This window comes from Dermacentor silvarum, chromosome 8, assembly GCF_013339745.2.
Source record: "Dermacentor silvarum isolate Dsil-2018 chromosome 8, BIME_Dsil_1.4, whole genome shotgun sequence".
NCBI classification, from domain to species: Eukaryota; Metazoa; Arthropoda; class Arachnida; order Ixodida; family Ixodidae; genus Dermacentor; species Dermacentor silvarum.
This window is the reverse complement of record NC_051161.1, coordinates 128,879,817-128,899,349: the sequence shown is the minus strand read 5'-3', so window position 1 is coordinate 128,899,349 and position 19,533 is coordinate 128,879,817. Positions and strand designations below refer to the sequence as shown.

Sequence of the window (19,533 nt, the reverse complement as noted above, 5' to 3'; positions counted from 1 at the left end):
GTAAGGGACGGCGTGCTCCTTGGGGCCGACTTGACTCATGAAGCAGCGAGAGACGATACGCTTAGAATCAACGCACGACAGAATACACTAACGATGAGCACCCCAGTCAAAGACAACGCCATCAAGTACAGCAAACTTGAAGAAATACGGATCGGAAACCAGACCTATGCCGCAGCAGCGTACATAACGGCGCCGGAGGATACTTCGAAAGGGGTTATCCACGGAGTACCCGAGAATGAAAGCCAAGAAGTCATCGAGAAGAGCCTGGTCACCGACCGAAACCCTACGATACTACACGCGAGAAGAATGGGCCGCACAAACTCAATCGTTATAGTATTCGAAGGGACACACGTCCCCCACTACGTGTACTACCGTGGCGCTGAATACCGCTGCCTACTACACAAGAAGAAACACGAAGTGTGCGAACAGTGCGGGCGCATCGGCCACAGGTTGGACGTGTGCCCCAATCCAAACAACAAGAAATGCCGCGGATGTGGCATACCGAACCCAACGGAAGAACACCAATGTACACCGAGCTGCAAATTATGCGGCAAGCAACACATCACGGGAGACAAGAAGTGCACGGAAATCTTCAGGACTCCCTATCTACTAAAGAAACGACAGTGGGAGAGAACCCGGCAAGAGCAGCAGAGACTCAGCGCCGAAGACCGGACGAGCCGCTCGAGAGAGCGGCCGAACCCCAACAGCACTGACGCCGGCGGAAACGGCAGAGGCGGCGGCAGCAGCAGGAGCCGCTCCCGCTCCTACCCGAGGCTGCCCCAGGGCGGCGGTGACGGCGGTAGGCGATCGAGATCCCGGACGCCGTCCAGGTCAAGGACTCGTTCCGGGTCGGCAGCGGCAACACCACGGCAGCGGCAGCAGCAGGGACCTGGCCCGCAGCAGCAAGACCAAAGCAAGGTGAGCTGGGCAGACAGGGTCTCTCCGCCCGCCCAACAACAACTGGATTGTGGCAGATCCACCCTAGAGCAACAATTAGCTCAAATTCAGGCAACGTTAGCTCAGGTACTACAGGAGAATAGAGGCCTTCGAGCTAAAATAGCACAGCTAGAAGCAGAAAAGACACGAGATCGGAGCCGTACTCCATCCGTCAGCGGTAGGGCAGTCACGACTAACCCCACACCTATGCAGGTAAGCGCTCCGGCACCGGCACCGGCACCAGCGCCGGCACCGGCACCGGCACCAGCACCGGCACCGGCCCCGCCGCATAAGCGGAAGGCGGAAGAACAGCACCAGACTAAGGACGAACCAATCTCGAGTCTAGCAGACTTAATGAAGAAACAATTCGAAATGCTCAATACGCAGATGGAACGACTAGGACAGCGCATGGAAGCAATTGAAAACAGAATGGGAAGATTCGAAATCCGAACTACAGCATTAGAGAACACCCTGGCAGAAAATCGGCCCGCACCGGTGGGGCCTATAAAGAATGTGAAACCATACCAGAGACCCACCGTAGCGGACAGCAGTATGGCCACCGGGGGGGCCATCAATTAGCAACATGGCCCCGAATAAAAATAGCACTGAATATCTGATCTGGCAATGGAACTGCCGAGGGTTTCGCCGGAAACGGGGAAACCTGCAGCAGTTCCTCTCAGGAAAAGAAACCCCAGATGTCATAGCCCTGCAAGAAACTATGGGACCGGCAAAATTATCAGGGTACAAATCCTACGGAGCCTCTGGCGAGAAAGCACTCGTTGTAACCCTAGTCAAAAGAAACTTAGCAGTGATGCAACACGAAACCGCGATATCAAACGTAGAGCACGTCCTCTTAGAAATAATACCGGCATGCAAGAATGACGCCAGCCTCTTTGTCCTAAACGTCTATAGCTCTCCAAGACACACAAGTAGGTTCGGGCCCCTGTTCCGAAAAACCCTTGACATAGCAAAGCGAAACACAGTGGTAGTAATAGGGGACTTTAACGCGCCGCACCCCGCGTGGGGCTATCGCAGAGGAACCGTCAAAGGACGGAATCTCTGGATAGACGTACAGCAGGAGGGGCTCACACTTATTACGGATCCTCAACAACCCACGCGCACGGGTAACAGCGTAAGCGTGGACACCACACCTGACCTCACGTTCACAAAGAATACACAGGGACCCAAGTGGGCAAACACACAAGATGATTTGGGCAGTGACCACTTCATTATAGCCACAACAATACACACGGGACCCACAAAAAAGAAGGGTAAGAAATTGACGATGGTGGATTGGGATATATTCAGACAGGCACAAGAACACAACAACACAATGGCAGACATCGATTGCGAAGAAATTATTACGGACATTGATAAATGGACACAACAGATACACAAGGCGGTAAAGCAGGCTACTCGAGAAATTCCCGAGGAAGCAGGGCTCGAAGCAGCCGACAGCAAACTCCTCCACCTGTGGGAGGCGCGCAGTAGCCTACAGAGACGGTGGAGGCGCCAGAGGCTGAATAGGACCCTGCGGCGGCGAATAGCACGTTTAGACAGGGAGATTGAAGATCACGCGAACCGCTTGGACCGACAGCAATGGGAGTCTACATGCAACAGCATGGAGGGCCAGCTCGGACTGGGCAAAACGTGGAACTTCCTCCGATGTCTCTTAGACCCAGAGGGTAGCAAAACGACACAGAAACAGAATCTCAACAAGATCACCCACACTTACGCGGGAACCGACGATGAACTCATTCGCGACATACAGAACAGATACATAGGAAGCATTACGCGAGAACCACAGAATGCGTACACGGGCAGGGAAAATCCCGCATTGGACGAGGAGATCACGGAGGCCGAGGTGAGGGCCGAAATACTCAGACTGCGCACAAAGTCGGCACCGGGCCCGGATGGCATTACGAACAAGATTCTCCGCAACCTAAATGACGAATCCATCGCGGCAATAACAAAGTACATGAACGCGTGCTGGGAACAGGGTGCAATACCGCCGCAGTGGAAATCTGCGCACGTAGTGATGATCCCCAAACCCGGGAAGAAATTACTGATTGAGAACCTCAGGCCCATTTCTCTAACCTCGTGCGTGGGGAAGCTGATGGAGCACGTCGTTCTCACTAGATTAAGCAACTACATGGAGGATAGAGGTCTGTATCCGCTCACGATGATCGGGTTCAGGCCGAAACTGTCCACGCAGGACGTCCTGCTCCAAATAAAACATCAAATCCTCGACGCACGGGGCAGAGGAACGGGACTGAAAGCCATCTTAGGGTTGGACCTCACCAAGGCCTTCGATAATATTACGCACAAAGCGGTCCTAGGGAACCTCCAGGACCTGGGGGTGGGTCGCAAGGCCTACACCTACGTCCGGGACTTCCTCTCGAACCGCACAGCTCAAATCACGATAGGAGACATCAAGTCGGGTGACATAAAACTAGGTAGTAGGGGAACGCCGCAAGGCTCGGTATTGTCCCCCTTTCTCTTCAACGTGGCCATGATCGGCCTGCCGAAAATCCTCAGTAAGATCCGCGGCCTCAACCACAGCCTGTACGCCGACGACATAACGTTGTGGGTGACAGGCGGCAGCGAACGCCAAATCGAGGAAACCCTCCAACAGGCCACGGAGGCCGTCGAACGCTACGCGGCAGAGAAGGGGCTCAGTTGCTCCTCTCAAAAGTCCGAACTCCTGCTGGTGTACCCTACGACCAGGAAACAATACGGAGGAACACCGAATATTAACATCAAAGTGAACGGGGGCCCGATACCTATCGTAGACCAAATCAAAGTCCTAGGACTCCGGTTGCATGCGGAAGGCAGAAACCTCGGTACCATCAAGGCGCTAGAAAACAGCGCACAGCAAACACTAAGGCTAATCAAACGGATTGCCAATAGACGCTACGGCATGATGGAGGCCAGCCTAATTCGTTTAGTGCAGGCCTTCGTCATAAGCCGCGTCGTCTATGTGGCACCGTACCTACGATTTGGTGTAGCAGAAAAAAACAAGATGGAATGCATCATCAGACGATCATTCAAACAGGCAATTGGTGTCCCAGTCACAACACCCAATGACAAACTCTTAGAGTTGGGGCTACACAACACGCTTGACGAACTAATCGAGGCGCACACTACCGCCCAATACGAAAGACTCACACAAACCCCAACGGGGCGACACATTCTACAGAAACTCCAAATTCGATATGAAGCGCAACACGGCACCAAACTAAGCATTCCTACTAGAGGCGAGGAGAGAATTTAAAATTCCTCCACTGCCCAAGAACATGCACCCGGAGCACCACAAGGAGCGACGAGAGGCAAGGGCACGCCACATTGAGCGCAAGTACCATGACGTAGAGGGCGTGGCCTACGTAGACGCCGCGGAATACAGAGAACGCAAAGGGATGTCCGTAGTAGCGGTAAACGCGGACGGAGAACCCTTCGCGAGCGGCACCGTGAGAACGGACAACGCCGAAGTTGCGGAGGAAGCCGCCATAGCATTAGCGGTGGCCTCCACGAAAGCGAGAGTTATCATAAGCGACTCAAAAATTGCAGTTCACAATTTCGCGAAAGGACGCATCTCGCCAGAGGCGCTCAAAATTCTAAATAGTAACAGCGACCGTCATCGCGGGACGATCCAAATTATTTGGGCACCCGCGCACTCCTCTCTCCCCGGCAACGAGGCGGCTCACAACGTAGCTCGAGGACTTACTCGCCGAGCAAGTGAGCCCGCCCAGCCGGGAACGAGAGGAGACCGCATGGTCAGCTACAAAGAAATAACCGATTACTATCGGCTGGGAAGGGCCCGGTACCCACCAGCTCATCCCGCGCTAACCAGGAAACAGGCGGTGGCCTGGCGCCTCCTGCAAACAAACATGTACCCAAACCCGGTGGCCTGCAGCAGATTCTATCCAGGTCAATTCAACGATCAATGCAAATTATGTAAATGTAGGGCGGATCTGCCACATATTCTATGGGCATGCTCGAAGGCGGCTCCTTTCGAGGGCCGCAAAATTCAAAACCGGCAGCAGTGGGAGACCCTGCTGCTCAGCTCAGACCAGCAAGACCAGGTCTGGGCCGTCCAGTTAGCCGAGGCAGCCGCTGAGACCCAGGGGATCTCGGCCGTCTGCTAGGCAGAGGGAGGCTGCGTCCGCCCTCCTGGCACCATTAAAGTTGTATCTCTCTCTCTCTCTCTCTCTCTCATCCTACAGGCCGATCGCCTTAGCCAGCTGCGTCGGCAAAGTAATGGAAAGGATGGTACTGTCTAGATTAGAGTGGTTCTTAGAAAACAATAACTGCTTTCCCCAATTTATGCATGGGTTCAGAAGAGGCCGATCTGCGATTGACGGTGTGGTCAACTTGATCTCCGATGTTGAACAAGAAAGAAGTCGACGCAGATTAGTCGGCGCAGTATTCCTTGACATTAAGTGCGCCTATGACAATGTTCGGCATTACTCAATCCTTGATGCGCTTGACGATTTAGGCATTGGTGGCCGACTATATAATTGGATCGTTAGTTATCTCAATGGCCGTACCGTATATATGTCGACAAGCGATGGAGACACCGGTCACTATACTATTCACCGCGGTGTTCCCCAAGGAGGAGTTCTCAGTCCGACTCTCTTCAATGTGACATCGATTGGACTTGCGTCTGAGCTTCCCAACACAGTAAAGATTAGCGCATATGCCGACGACATATGCATATGGGCATCTGGAGCTACGCGTCCACAACTGCGTGCGCGTTTGCAACGTGCAGTGCCTATTACAGCCACGTACTTGCGACGTCAACACCTCACACTTTCAACTGAAAAATGCGAAGTCCTTGCCTTCACGTGCAAACAACTGACTAAATATCCGATAATCGTTAAAGGAACATCGATACCTTACGTAACACACCACAAGTTCCGTGGTGTAACCATCGACCGTGAACTATCCTGGTCCAGGCCCGTCACTGCACTGAAGTCAAAACTGAAGAGTTTTGTCCTTGTGCATCGGGTGGTGGCAGGAGCAAGATGGGGCCTGTCGGAACTCTCTCTTCTTCAATTGTGCCAAGCCCTGTTCGTAGGCTATATAAGATACAGCATGACGGTGCTCTCGAACATGAGTCCCAGCTGTGTGCGGACGTTAGAAAGCATACAAGTTCAAGTTTTGCGCAAGTGCTTGGGCCTACCACGCTGCACCTCAACGAATGGAACCATTGCCGAAGCTGGGGCTTGTCCCATCAACGTATGTATGCTCTGCGAACCTCTTCGAGTGCACCTACGCTTGTTGACCCGACATAGGCAACATCCCCTATCAGCACTCCCTGCCACACACCCAAACTGCAGTTTTTCAAGAACTATATTGCGTCATGTAAACATTCTGCCGTTTAGATTCTCTTCCCCATGCATTTCTAGTGCACCTCCGTGGGTCCTGCCTACACGGCTTGTTAATCTTCAAATCCCTGGGATTACGAGGAAGTCCTGTGTTTCATCCATTGGCCTTAAGCAACTTACTTATCGCACATTTTTACAGCATAGAGTGGTACTTCTCAAGTGCATACCGATGGCTCTGTTACCCCATGTGCCTCCGCCGCAGCCTTTGTCATCCCGCAAATGTCCATCGCTCGACGGTTTAAATTAGACCACAAGACCACTTCAACTGCTGCAGAACTTGTTGCTATCCGCGAGGCAATACGATTCCTTGGAAGAGCTAGAGCCTCCTCGCATATGGACTTTATTTTGCGACGCCAAACCCGCTCTTCAAGCCATTGAGTCCGTTATGAGACAAGGCCCTTATTATATTTTAGCTCTAGAAATCGCAGAGCTTCTTGACATTGCGACCAAATGCGGCCACCACGTCACCGTTCAGTGGATACCTGCACACTGTGGCGTGATAGGAAATGAACAAGCAGACGCTGAAGCTAAAATAGCTGTAAATAATGCGCCAGAAGTAAGCATAGCGTTCTCACGAACAGACACGAATGCTCTGCTTCGGTGCGTTATGCGGAACTCAACACTTGAGTACTGAACCAATTCTGATAGACGACACAAGCGACTGCACAAATGGGACCCAGAAATGAAGCTCCGCATGCCTCATAAACTGAAGAGGAGCATAAAAAGTTGCTACACCTGATTCGTCTTGGTGTTGCACTCACGAGGCGTTATACACATATCATCGGCTGCAGTGACACTGGTCCCAACTGCGATCTCTGCCCAGTGCCAGAAACACTTGAGCACACATTTTGCTCATGCCCAGCGCACGCGCGATAACGGCAGAGCCTCATTTCTACTATTCAGCGAGTGACTAAAAGACCAATGTCTGACGAGATTGTCTTAGGTCCTTGGCCTGACGCCAACAGCGCCGCTGTGGTCATCGAAGCGACTATAGCCTTCCTTCAAGCCACTGGACTCCATGCACGGCTCTAGTATGACCTCAACGGGATGGACATGTACATACGCACCTCCTAATCTTATCTTCATCATTCATCACTATTTTTATCCCCTCCCCCCTTCCCCAGTGTTGAGTAGCAGGCCAGAGCAAACTAACGCTCAAGCCGACCTCTCTGCCTTTCTTCAAATAAACCTCTCTCTCTCTCTCCCTCTCTCTCTCTCTAAAAAATTCAATAGTAAATCTTTGGTTCGGCGTGTTACGTTCTTTCTTTTTCTTCTATAGAGGCAGCTCTGGCCTATATTTCAGCGCATCACGAATGAAAATTGTGTACAAAATTTAGCGCGCTGCGATCCTAAAGGAAACATTTGTCGCAAACCATCTCAGGATGACTGTCAAGTGTAATGCACTTCGCATTGAATCAAGAGTGACACAACGTATAACCACCGCCGAAACTCTTATGTATCAGATGTTGTAGTGCAATGGGACTCATCTTGTGGGATTCCGTACAAACAGTGGGGCATCGATCAGCGCCACCGCAATGCCTACGCGTGGCCTCCGAAACGCACGGCGCGCCGGTACGAGGGCTGAGAGAAACCCGTCTTGGGGGCAGTTCCTCTCCCGCTCTTTTTTACACGCTGCGTCATAGAGCGGCGCATTCGTGAAGTCCGTGCGTAGCACGCGAACGCTGAAAATTGTTCCGTCCCTAGCCGAACACCCACTTGCCCATACTCAGTGACCCAAGTATACGCGACAGTTGCATTGAAGAGCAGCACCCACCCAGTGCATTTGTGGCGCAGCTTGCTGAAACTTGGGGCTACTGTCCATGAGGAACACGTGTGAAGTTTGTTCCATTCTGTTCCAGCCGCTCAATACACGTTTTCGCCACCAGGTGAAGTACCGCCAAGCTACCCTCCTCCTCCGTGCTCCTCCCTCACTCAGCTTCCGTCGTCAAGCAGGACTTGTGTACTCCCAACTTCTGGGGGTTTAGGCTTTAGCAACGTCACTACTACTCTAACGAGCGAGCGTGCAACAAGCAAAAATTAATGAACTTGAATGCCGGAAGTGGAACAACGAGAATCGGAGGGCCTCGAAAGAAGAAATTGCCTAAGCGCAAATGGTGTGAGCGACGAATATGGGAGCACCGGCGCGCATCAATGGTTGGCTCAACTTTGCAAGAGCGGCAGTGGTGCGTGGCTGGAGGGGTTTTACTCAGCACGGGAGAAATTTCGAAGGTTTTCTTATGGTACATTCGGCCAGTCGAAAACACTCATCGCGAAACGAACTGGGCGAAATGCAGCCGGGTCCCTCTAATGCTGCAAGGTTGGTATTGCACGCTGCTTCCCGCTGCACACGATTCGCCGTCTATTGGCGCAGTCGTTAAGTCTACGCTCGGTGTAGATTGGATTCTGCCCAGCATAATAGAAATTAGGAGAATATTTTTTCGTCATTATACAGCGGCACACTCCCCTGGCAATTGCCCAGATACTCAAGTTGGTGTGAAATACGTTTATTGTAATGCGGCGCACGCGTACTGCACAAATCCAGTCACAGAAGTTAGCACATACACCGTGACCTAAGTTGATCCGACAGATGGTTTCAAACATTTTCTCAGCACAGAATCCCGAGGCACGAGAAATTCCAGCATGGCCTACCAAGAGACCCAAGTGTGAAGGAAAATGGCTAGAGACATAGTAGATAGATAGATAGATAGATGGATAGATAGACACATTGATAGATTATATATGGATAGATAGATAGATAGATAGATAGATAGATAGATAGATAGATAGATAGATAGATAGATAGATAGATAGATAGATAGATAGATAGATAGATAGATAGATAGATAGATAGCCCGCGGAAAATGCGTCAAGTACCCTAGAATGCTAACCACATAAAAAATGCTTATGCAGACACTGGGTTCTTACCTGGGTCGAATGTGAAAAGGAATGTGTCAGGGCTGTCTCCTTCGAATACGTAGAAGGTAGCCGTTCATCTGTGAACAAAAATTATCGGGAGAAATAAAAGTATGTTCAAATTGCCGAAAAAGGTATTATGGGTCACAAGAAAAACTTGAAATATTTAATTTAAATAGTACAATATTTGCGTAATACGCTACCACGATATATATATATATATAATATATATATATATATACTCCACGTCCCATTCACCTTTATATAGACTCCAAGTGACATTCTCGTCATGCCTTCTCCGATTCTCGTTAAATCGCACTCTAGCTTTGCGCCCACAATGTTTTAAGGGCGTGTCGGGGAGCATAGTAGCGAAGAACTACCTACTAACGAAATAGCGCAATCGGAAGGTACGTTTTAGGGAGGCATGCATTTTCTCGGATGCAATCTTATGGAGATCGATAGCGTAGCTATTGCATGTACTAACTGTACGTATATTTATTTCACGAAAATTGGTGGAAAATGATAGTCTCATAGCTGACTTGCATCACCGTTAACTCACAATCTCAATGTGATGACGTTAACATTCTCTGGAAAATGTCAATATTAACGTCTCTATGCTTCTACACGGGGAAAGATAACTCACTTTGAATTGCCACCATGCCCTCCAAAAAGCCAAATATATTCCCCCTTCTTTTCTTCCGGTGTTAGCCACACTCTCTTCGCTGTCAGGCATTCGTATATGGTGTCGTTGTCGCTGTCAGAGATGGCGACGCCGAAAGGGAAGTGTTGGAATATCTGCGTACACGACCATGATACGTGAATGTGGATTAATTATTCTACAAGGTCGACATGAACGAAAGAGTTTTGTGATGGGCAAATCAGTATGCTTTTTGCGTGAAATCGAGAAAGAATACACCGAAGGAGAGCTTTCTTAGTGTCCCGCACGGTATGCTTAACTTGTCCATGTCTGAACTACCTCGAAAATCAATGAGCAAACACTGTAATGGAAGCTAATTTGCTCTATTTGTGAGTTGTAACCATATAAACAAATCCCATTATGTCGAGCTGCAGATCATGCAGATCCTCCACCAAAAAAAAAGCCAGTAAAATCGGGTCTCAGCCAGAAGCATGGTCGCGAATGCGCGTCTGTTCTCTTCACCAGCGAGTCAATCGTTGTGCAGATAATTTTGCCAATTTCCGAAATGTTCTGCTTGTGCACGAAAGCTGACAGCCACGCCTGAGTAGGTCCTCCGGGTGATACACGTGAAAGAGTTTCCAATATAATTCGTATTCTCAATTAATTTTCTCATTCTCAGGAAATATTGAAATGGGCTTTATTTGTCTGTCATAATATGAAGCCCTTATTTTCTCGGAAACTAAGAAAAAGGCTAAGACAGATATCGACGACTAGGACTAAAAGTCGTAAAAACTTTCCCTGTCTGTCTCTCGCTTTAGCCGATAGAAGAAAGTGCAAGTTTGAGCAAAATGTATTTTTTTATTCCTGGCTGCGTACTCGTCACGTTACACCTACTACAGCAAAACTGTCGCGCTTGCGCGTCTCTCTTCTCTCGTCTGGCTCGTCTAAAGTTTCTGTGCCAATCACTAGAAAGATGCCGAACCAACACGGCCAGCAGTCAACCCTCTCAAAATAATATGAACGTTCTGCAGCACCCTGTGCGACCGGTTCTTGCGTCAATATTTACCTTGAAGCTGTCTGGGACATCGCTGGTTTCTTGAGCTGTTGCAAGCGACAGATGCAACGTAATGAAGAGAACTACCAGAAAGCAAACGCGCATCATGCTATCTGGGCAAGGTGGGGCCTACTGAAAGTAACATCCAACTCAGCGTCTTTTATATTCGCCTCGGGGTGGCCAGCAAGATTTGCAGACGTGGAGGCGTATTGTTTCTCTTTGTAGAACATTTTAGATGTGATTGGCGTGCACGTAGTTATAGAATGCTTATATAAAAGAAAACTAATTTCTGGTGTTATCAAAGAATTCATCTTCTTTCTGGGGTTTTACGTGCCAAAACCAGTTCTGATTATGAGGCACGCCGTAGTGGAGGGCTCCGGGTTAATTTTGACCACCTGGGGTTCTTTAACGTGCACTACAACGCACGCACACGGGCGTTTTTGCATTCCGCCTCCATCGAAATGCGGCCGCCGCGGCCGGGATTCGATCCCGCCACCTCGTGCTCAGCAGCGCAACGCCTTAGCTGACGGAGCCACCCCGGCGGGTATCATATCAAAGAATTCAATATAGAACAATTAGGTAAGCCGTAACGAATTTCTGTGTTCTGTCACTTCGTCGCACTGATGTGATTGCAATGTAACTCAAAAGAGATACAGGAAAAAGCTGAGTTGTGAAAAAAATGTGAGATAATACTGTTTCAAAGTATAATAATTGTGATTGTGATTGGCCCAAGTTGGTCGTATGATGATGAACGAACGACATGTACCTGTGAGAACACTGTGCAAGCGGCCAAAAAAATACATTTCATTTTATCGTAATGAACATTCGAGCGTGAAAATATTTCTCCACTAGTTAAACAGTTGCTTATGGTCGAGAAAAGTGGATTTTTGAGTGATATAACCCTCCACTGCCACACACTTTATTTAAACATGAGAGCTCATTTACCCCTGTGCCCGCCTCGGCATCTTATTGCCTCCGCCAGAATCACATGCACTTGGTTGATTGCTCATATATAGAAAGCGGCATATCACAGTCGTTAAAAGAGTGCGATTTTCCGCCACCCTCACATTGGTCTAAAATTAAGTGGATATGACATGAAGTCGCTATGACATTGGGCGACTACAAAAAGGTAAACTCATTTCGAAAAACATTTCCAGTGAAGAATTCAATTACAGGGTGAATGAACCACTTCAAATAAACTGATTCATCTGAGCGACATTAGTACTTCCGGAGTACCGCAGGGCTCGGTCCTTGAGCCCCTGTTGTTCATTATTTACATTAATGATATCCCACAGGTCATTAGGGACACACCAGTGAAACTGCGATTGTACGCTGACGACTGCGTGCTCTATACCAGAGTAACTAATAGACAAGATCAAGAGGTTGTTAACAATGTATTTTCGTCCTTTTGTGGTTGGAGCAACGCATGGCAAGTGAGCATTAAAACAAAAAACTGTACAAATGACTTTCACTAATAAAAAGCAGCCATTAAGTTTCAGCGTTAGTTGCAATCGGTCCTACCTAAATTCTGTGAATACCTTCAAATATCTTGGAGTTACCTTCACTCAAAAGCTAAAACGGCACCTTCATATTGAAACAATTTGCGCTAGGGCTCTTCGGAAACTGGGATATTTAAAGCGAACCCTCAAGTGCGCTACTAAGGACTGCAAATTAACAGCTTATAAATCCCTCGGCAGACCATTACTAGAGTACGCCTCAGTGGTATGGGCGCCCTACACTGCACGCGACATTAGTAAGCTTGAAGCCATACAAAAGAAAGGGATCCGGTTCATTTATCGCTCGATATGACCGCAACTTTTCGCCCTCATCTCACGCATGCACATTATCGATAGAACCCTTGGCTCATCGACGCACACTTGAACGTACCGCTTTGCTACATAAGATTGTACACGGCAAAAGTTGCATTCAAGCACCGTTTTCCTTTAGTCATTCCACTGGGCGTGCGACGCGGCGTTCCCACCCACTTAATAATGTTCCTTTCCAGTCTTTTGTAAATTGTTTTAAGTATTCTTTTTTTCCAAGCGTTGTTGAAATTTGGAACAACCTAAGACGTTTGTCAACTGCCCCGCATCGAGGACTTCTTAGATCGTCTCCGACATGCCTGATATTTTTAATCCATGGATTTTCCCAATGGCTACTGGCAGATTCAAGCAGATGAGCGCCACCGTGAAAATACTCCTTTTATTACGCCGCACGGCTTGTATGAGTTTAAGGTCCTCCCTTTCGCCTAGTGTTCTGCGCCCGCCACTTTTCACCGAATGATGAACTCTGTCATATCTGGCCTCGAGTATTTAGAAGACGTCGTATTCTTCTCTACGACGTTTCAAGAACACATCGCACTACTTAAACCATAATTCATATCAATGGTACCGCTGGTCTCTGCCTTAAACCTGGAAAATGCTACTTCGCCTATAACGAACGTCGTCAGTAACGATGGAATATTATCCCCCCCCCTCCCCCAACGAAAAAAAAAAACTACGGCTGTTCCCTATTTACAGACACCAAGCATGAAGCCCGACGCTTTAATTATGGAGCTTTGCGCCTACTACCGTCGCTTCGTTGAGAATTTTCCGCCCTTCGCTTAACCACTCACTCCGCTTACGAATGACGAATTCTCGTTTGTATGGGGGCAAGAACAGCAAGATGCCTTTCGCGAGCTCAATACCCGCATCCAGTCTCCTCCTATACTGGAACATTTTGACGCGGATGCCGATACAGAACTGCACACAGATGCGAGCAACGTTGGCATTGGTGCTGTTCTTGTGCAGCTACAACAAGGTGTCGAACGGTTTATTGCGTAGGTCAGTCGCACTTTATCGTCAGCTGAGAAAAGTTACTGCAAAAAAAAAAAAAAAAAAAAAACAGGAGTGTATGTCCGGCGTGTGGGCCATCACCAACTTTAGACTTTACCTGCACGGCTGGCCCTTCCGTGTGGTAAGCGATCACTATTCCATCGGTTGGCTGGCGAATATAAACGGACGCCGCAGAGTGTATATTTCGATGGGGTCATCGATTACAAGGGTCTGATTTTTTTTACGGCGGCCGCATTTCGCTGAGCGCAAAACGCGGAGACACCCGTGTACTTAGATTTATGTGCACGTTAAGGAACTCCAGGTGGTTCGAATTATTCTGGAGTAACCCACTACGGCGTGCCACATAATCAGATCGTGGTGTTGGCATGTACAACCGCATATTTAAGCTTAATTTTTAGTTTGATTTTTACGTATGTGTGCAGCGAAGCCTATATGAGGAACAATGAATGGATGACACGACCGCTGACTGAGAAACGAAAGTTTATTGCATGACAAATCATTATACACACTGCGGTCACGCGGAGCGTACCAGATATGCAAGGCTGTCAAGAAATCAGGCCATTGAAAAATTCTGTTTCTTTTTGATGCTGCGACGCAGCGCTGCACTTATACGTAAAAATGTTAACCTACTGAGTCGCCCAACTTGCTGCATTGAAGATGTTTGATATTCAGATTGTGCATAAATCGGGCCAGAAACATATCAACGCGGACTGTCTGTCTCGCGCTTCCGTCGGCTCTCGCAGCACCGATCTCGAAGAGGACGGTGGTTTCCTTGCTGCTGTGGCAGTATCCGATCTACGCCAACAGCCCTTAGAAGACTTATAGCTCCGACCACTAACACTGCGTCGGACAGTTCGTTGAAACTTGCGCGCAAGCGTTCTTTATTATCCTGGGAAAATTTGTGACCACTGCAATCAGTGTCTCGTCATTAAATCGGCAAATGCGCACTGGATTGTTTGTGTAGTCCCCACCATAGCAATTACAAGGCAATCTGCAAGGTATGCCGAGTCTATCACGATGTCAATAGCGCCAGATGACCTTAGCAAACTTGGAGAATGTTGCTTTCCGTCATCCGCCGTGCATAACTTCTCAATATGGCAAATCGGAGCGAGCTACATTGCCTGATGGCAGCTTGCCAATCTCCTTGAAAAGCAAAACATGGAAATAGTGTATCACGGGAGTTCAATTCTATACGGTCAAAACTCGGAAAGCGAACGATTGAGGAACGAGCAGCAGCGGACTGCCTACAAGGAAACTGAAAAGAGAAAGGCAGTCACAAATTATGAACACAAAGGTGGCCACAAGATTACATAGCTTCTATTCTAGCGTATAGTACAGAACGAAATAGATTGAAATGATAGTCGGGATTATTGTCCCGTTACAGCGCTGTGGGTAGTAAGAGATGCCACAGTGGAGGGCTCCGGTTTAATTTTGACCAATGAGTCATTTTTTTGTGTGACACGATGCTAAAGCAGTGTACAGCAACGTTTTATTGCAACAGCGATTATATGGCCACACCAGGCGAATATCCGCCAAAGGCATCAGCGTCGCCGGGATGTTCCGTATAAAGTCCAAGTGCGTTAAGATCACGGCGGCGCGACCTCGGTTGTAAGTGCAATGGTAATAGTGCAGTGGTGAGCCGAAAAGGATGGTGGCTTGATCTAGAGCGCGCAAGGAAGGACAGTGAGGAGGATACGCATACGCAAGGGAAGAGTGGGTAGATGTGTGCGCATGAGCAAGGGAAGTGCGGGGTTAGCGCGCTTCTCTTTTTCTGCTCCGGCCACGACTGCTCATGTCACGCCTAAGTGCTGCGCGCACCCTGTCTTGGAAGTAATATGTGGTGGGTTGAAATGTTACCTAACTTGACTCCAAATGCTCGCTAACAAACTTGACACAAGCAGACACTGGAAATTATCACAAATAAATAGTTAGCCGCGATTTAATTAGAGCGAACCGTGACTAATATCCTTACCTATATATTCCAATCGTCCATGAATGGCAGCTGAGCAGCCACAATATATGCACCACTCATATGGAAATGCTGTTGCTAGCCGTCAGACCTTGGTGGGTTTTCTCTCGTTAACTGGGCGCAGTCGCACTCTGTATGCATGCACCACCCGCTTTGTACGCTAAAAATGTATGTAGAAGTGAACATGGTGATACACACCAACTCTGACAATTAGACCGAAGGCTCTGTGCTGCAATGAATGCACGTCGTGACAGTCTGCCAGGAAATCCACACCAAAAATTGCCGAAAGCAGTCTTCAAAACACGACGGCCTTCATCAACCTCCCCCCAAAATGTTTCGTATTCCCCGCAGGGCGGTGAGAAGGTGCAGACTGTTGTACTCGCTCGCCCACGCTTCGTTCAGATCACGTGATATATGCCCGTTATATCAGGGTTATGTGCGTGGTGGAAAGTTCGCGCGCGAGCGCTCCGCGGGATGTTAAGCTCGTGATTCGCGTTTCTCCCACGTACGCTGCTCGCTCACGCTCACACCAGACCGAACCATGACGCGCAGTCATGGTGCGGTCACGCTTACATCAAGGAATGTCACGCTTATTTTCGGTCACCTGGTGCTTGAAACGACATCCATTTCTCATTTACATGCGCGTCAGGCTTAAACTTACTGTTTAGTGCGAGATTAAGCTTGGAATTTTTTTGAGCGCACGTATTGTTCCACTGCCAAGTAGCTCTTTCAGATCATCGCCGCGTGTTCAGAACGATGATAGTTTCCCTGCAATGGCGCATAAACCCAACGGGGGATCGGCAAAGAATCGAGTCCACGCGTTGATTATGATGATGATGATTTTTGTACATTGCCACATGGGCCCTCAACCGGTGATTGGCCAAGAAGGGGGTGGTACATATCGTGCAACCACGAACTAGCTCTTTGAGATGATTGCCCGGTGTTGAGGATGATTATAATTTCCATACTTTCGTGCACACCCGCAACAGGGGAACTGCCAGGAATGGGCTAGTATATGCACAATAAATGAGAAGCAATAAAGAAATGTAAGCTAATACCAGACCTGTCACATTGCATAGCACGAGTGTGCGAGAGCGCATGCGCGCGCCAGTTTACCTTACGCCAGAGGCGCTGACATGAAATGGACAAATTAATGCAATTCAATAACCGCTTCGCGAAAGTTTTGCTACACGTAGATTCCAACAAGTTCGGTTGATCTGCGCAATTTCTTTCTAAGTGAGTTATTTCGTTTTCATCGCGCTTATTCGCCTGAGCTTAACCGTTAAGAATTTTTGCTCACAAGTAATTGTTCCGTACAAACTGCAAGTGCTAAGTGGTCATGTCCACGCAATAGACGATCTTCTGTTTTCACAGGTTAGCATTCCGTCGACTAGTACCGCACCGAGTGCGGCAAATCGTTATCCAGAAGTTATTGTTATCATTGAAAAGTGTACACTCATTGTGTTCTAATGTTACTAACGTATTGGGTAAGCACTTCAAGTGCAAATATAACAAAGTACCTTGAGAAAGTAGGGCGGCTCAACCAACCCTGGAAACAAATATTAAAGAAGCTACGTGAAGAGACAGGAAGGTAGCTGTGTAAATTAACGAGTAAACGGGAGCAGTCGTCCTTGTAGTTGACATTAAGAGAAAAAGTGGGCTACGCAGGCAGTGTAATGAGTGGAGAAGGTTGCCGATAGTACAACAGAGTAATATTATTAGTGTGAATCCAAATAAACGCAGTGGCGGACGGCAGATGATTAGGTGGTGTACTGAAATCAAGAAATTTTGCAGAGCTACACGGATGGACCAGTTGACGTAAAAGAGGTGTAAACTGAGATGGAAGGGAGAGTCCTCCATCCTGCAGTGGCCACAGAGTTCGCTAATAAGCGCAGGAATCGAGCCCTTCTAGTAGTCCTTGACCTTTGATTTATATGTGTAAGAATTGATACAAGCTTATTCAGGGTTAACCTGACCGCTGTTGTGCCATAGTAAGTGCCAATCCTATCATCGAGGCGACAGGAACTCCGATTTATCCGCGTCGAATGGATTCGTCGCGAGTAATTCGTCGCGAATGGATTCGTCGCCAGCACCGGCCATCATCGCCACCCGTCCCTGTGGGTCCTGTCGACGAGTCGCCAAGGGGACGCGACAACACAATACGACGCAGGTGCGTCAGCAACCGCCTCGTCTGGGTCCTGTCGACGAGTCGCCAAGGCGAGGCGACGACACAATACGACGCGGGTGACGTCAGCAACCGTCCCGTCTGGGTCCTGTCGACGAGTCGCCAAGGGGACGCGACGACACAATACAACGCGGGTGACGTCAGCAACGGCCTGCCTGGGTCCTGTGGACGAGGAGTCGCCGCCAAGGGGATTTAAGGAGAAACCGGCCCATTGTTAAGAGAGACAGTCGCCACCGGCCGCCCCGTCGGTCTGGTGCGCTCTTACTGCTTTTACCAGCTATCACTAGCTAATGGCAGCTATTACCAGCTATTCCCTGCTATATCTGTACATATATGTACATATTGTATAAAGCTTTCGTCTCCTCTTCATCTGCTTCAATACTCCGTCGATCGTCCCCGACCCCGGGTCACAATACCACCCAATTCGCGTGCTTGCAGAATCTGCACTATGGGTGCCTTCAGCTGGACTCGGTGCCCCAAGAGTGCATCGGCCAGTTCGAGGGCTCTTGCCGCATAAGTATTCTTAATAATCCTGGAAAACACTTTTGACCTCTGCAATCAACGTGTGGTCATCGAGTCGGGAAACGTGCACTGGCTTTCTACCCAAACCAGACCACACTACAACGGTCTTTGCAAGGTCCGCCGAGTCAATCACGATGTAAATAACACTACATAATCTAGTAGCTTGAAGAACGTGGCTGGTCACGGGCAACCAGAGGCGAATATAACGTGCGTTTTGTGGGCCAGCGCTAAAAATTGTGGCGTGGCCAGAAAAGACTGGTGCCGGAATCCAAAGAGCTCAGATAGGCTTACACTAAGCGTGGTGCTGTGCTCCTTTCAGGTGAGCTGAATTTTTTACTGTAATAATTTCACCGTCATAAAAATGCTTCATAATAAAAAAATTGGTTTTAAGAGTATGGAGTCAACTGGAAAAAGCAGTATCACTATTTCACTACATTAATCGTAGCTGGAGCGCAGCTTACGGTTAATGAAAGTACTACGTGGATAACCTCATCGGCAGAAAAGTGTAGGTCAAGGTATTGTGATGAGGTGCAGTAGATCCCTTCCTGCTGTCGCGGAGTAGGCAGTTTGAATGCTCTCTAGGTCATCACAACTACACAAAGTGACGAATCTGAGAAGATTGTATCAGCTTTACCAAAATTCTCAAAGTGGCACTTTTGTCAGCTGCTGCGTTGGATATTTCGATGCACAGCCATTCAACAACTCACTCTAAAAGAACAATTAAGGCAGGAAAAGTTATGGTTGTCGGGAGGCCTTACTTAGAAATTTATGATTTAGTGCTAAACTCCGTAAATATAAGGGAAGTTTATAGCAGATTTGCACTTCACGTATCGGGAGAATGCATGCGACGGAAAAGCACAAGTGCTTTTGAGTGTTCTTGAATATTTATTAGACAGTTGCATTTATGCCTACGCTGCAAGTGTTGAAGGAGAAGCCAAAGATTTGTACTTCTCAGCCTGCTGGCAATAAGATCAGTCCTTTCATCCTGAAAAATGTAAAGGGAGAAGGGTTCACATAAGATTTCATTTGAAGACACGCTTGGTGTAGCGCGTTAGGTAATTTATCATTGATCTGACAATGTCTGACACTTTAACAG

The 19,533-nt window shown here is 48.4% G+C and overlaps 1 protein-coding gene across 5 annotated transcripts in view; it reads right to left on the bottom strand.

Annotated features, from left to right (window-relative positions):
• LOC119461699 (uncharacterized) overlaps positions 1-19,533 on the bottom strand; it is a 160,443-nt gene that overhangs the window by 92,566 nt on the left and 48,344 nt on the right. Inside the window, exon 1 of one of the 5 annotated variants that reach the window (XR_007468235.1) lies at positions 9,880-10,013. The exons of 3 other annotated variants lie outside the window; for them this stretch is intronic. The gene's annotated coding sequence lies outside the window, so the exon portion shown is untranslated. Of the gene's footprint in view, positions 1-9,879; positions 10,014-19,302; positions 19,423-19,533 lie in introns of those variants that run through there. One more of the 5 variants, XM_049671923.1, reaches the window with a different exon arrangement.